At 38.9% G+C, this 2,281-nt stretch overlaps 1 non-coding gene across 1 annotated transcript; it reads right to left on the bottom strand.

Moving 5' to 3' along the window:
- Positions 1-1,911: 1,911 nt before the first annotated feature.
- LOC115711885 (small nucleolar RNA R71) lies at positions 1,912-2,017 on the bottom strand. Its single transcript, XR_004010751.1, has one exon. It is a non-coding gene; the product is annotated as a small nucleolar RNA R71 (small nucleolar RNA).
- Between the last annotated feature and the right edge of the window lie 264 nt (positions 2,018-2,281).

The raw sequence follows: 2,281 nt of genomic DNA, 5'->3' as shown, positions 1-2,281 counted from the left end.
TCGGGTCTTTAAAGTTAGCATTATCTCGTCTATTGGTGTCTTTTGGAGCAGTTTTACGCTTGATTTTCATTATTTCAGGTTCCCGGAGTGTTAAAGTTCAAATTCAGTCAAATGGCGAAAAACTGGAAAAATATTGGAAAGTTCGGCTCCAGAAGCTACAGTAGTCGCGACTTCCATTGAGCCAGGTCGCGACCCTTTTTCCTGGTCGCGACCCTGGTCGCGACTTCGAGGTTTGGCAGAACCTTCGATTTTCGAGGTTTGCCTGTAGTCGCGACCAGCTTAAATGCTAGTCGCGACTAGGTACGGAAATCACAGATTTGACCTAATTTTGATTTTTCTCTCAATTGGAGGCACACCACTCATCCCTATATAAGGAATACGACATTGAAGGTCAGAAGTAAGCAAAAAACAGACCTAATAGTGGAGGCAAGTGGAGAGGAAGCTATCTTGAAGACCCGGAGCGATACCACCTTCTAGTTTCTTTCTTTTACCCTTTTAATTCTTCTTTATGTTTGTTTTTATTTCTGAATTAATCATGGATGTTTTTAGAGTTATTATGAACTAAATTTCCCAATAAGGGAGGATGATGATTGTTGTTTAAGTTTATGCCTAGTTAATAAATAATTGTCATTCCTTCATCTTATGTGTGAATACTATCTTTATTTGTGTTTAATTCCATGTGCAAGCTTGATCACCTTTTACATGTTTAATGATCTCAATTCGAAATCTGAAAAGTGAGAATTGAGAATGCTAAAATTTGGATAGTCTAGGTTTTGCTGTAAAACGAAAGTATTTACATAGCCTCAGTGACGAATAGATTATTGCTTAATGCTGATTTTGTGTTGATTTAATTAAGAAGTAAATTAGAGAATACATTATTTAGAACCTAAAAGATCTGAAAAGAGTTAGGTTAATTTATAATCTGTCATTCACATTGAGATAAGGATAGCAATTAGGTATTAACATTGGTAGCTTAACAACAGAATTCACCTCCCTAATCTCTCATCTTGATTAATCTTCGTTTATTTTCTCTTTACTTTCTGAGTTATTTACTTTCAAATTTGCAAACTTATTATTTTACCGAATAGAATCATAAGTATAGTTCAGTAGTACTTAATCCAATTCCCTGTGGTTCGACCTCACTTGCGTGAGATACTACTTGATTGCGTACACTTGCGTAATAAACATAATTTTCGTAACAAGTTTTTGGCGCCGTTGCCGGGGAATTGTTTAAAGATTAATATTACACAAATTATACTAACTTCTACTTTGGTATATTTTCTCTTGCTGATTTTTCTAACCTTTTTCTTGCAATATTTTCGTGATCTATTTCAGGAATCATAAGTGTATGCGCCGTCAAGGACAAGCTGTCATATTACCAGTTGATCCCGAAATCGAGAAAACTTGTAGGAGAAACTGAAAGAACAAGAGCCAAGAAGGAGTTTCAGCAACTGCTGAAACTTCAGAAATCATGGCTGCTAATGTTGCAAACAATGGAGGCAATAACGGTAATAATGGTGGCGCAGTAGAAGATCAAGCTAATGGCCGCAGCATGAGAGATTACATTCTCCCTACTCTGACGGGAGTGCAGTCGTGTATCAGGCCACCGGCAGTGGATGCAAATAACTTTGAGATCAAACCTGCCATACTTCAAATGGTGCAGTCTTCGCCCGGTTTGGTGGCCTCCCTTCTGAAGATCCTAACCTGCATCTCTCTAACTTCATGGAACTTTGTGAAACTTTTAAAGTTAATGGAGTTAGTGATGATGCCATTCGACTGAGACTATTCCCATTCTCTCTCAGAGAACGAGCCAAGAGTTGGCTAAATTCCTTGCCACCAAACTCCATTGCCACCTGGAATGATCTGGCAACGAAATTCTTGTCAAAGTTCTTTCCTCCAGCCAAGTCTGCAAAGCTGAGAGGAGAAATCAATAACTTTTGCCAACAGACAATGAATCTCTCCATGAGGCTTGGGAGAGGTTTAAAGATCTAATTAGAAAGTGCCCTCATCATGGTATAGAGAAGTGGATGCTGGTCCACAATTTCTACAATGGGTTGGTAGGAAACACTAGAACTCTAATAGATGCAGCAGCTGGTGGAGCCTTTATGAGAAAAAGTGCTAATGAGGCGTATGATCTATTGGAGGAGATGGCTCTAAATAATCAGCAGTGGCCAACTGAAAGAAGCCAATCAAAGAGGGTAGCTGGTGTGTTAGAGGTGGATGCCATCACTAAGTTGACAGCTCAGGTAGAAGCATTGACAAAGATAATTGCAGGGCAAGC

This window comes from Cannabis sativa, chromosome 3 (genome assembly GCF_029168945.1).
Source record: "Cannabis sativa cultivar Pink pepper isolate KNU-18-1 chromosome 3, ASM2916894v1, whole genome shotgun sequence".
Classification (NCBI taxonomy): domain Eukaryota; kingdom Viridiplantae; phylum Streptophyta; class Magnoliopsida; order Rosales; family Cannabaceae; genus Cannabis; species Cannabis sativa.
This window is presented reverse-complemented; position numbering and strand designations above follow the sequence as displayed.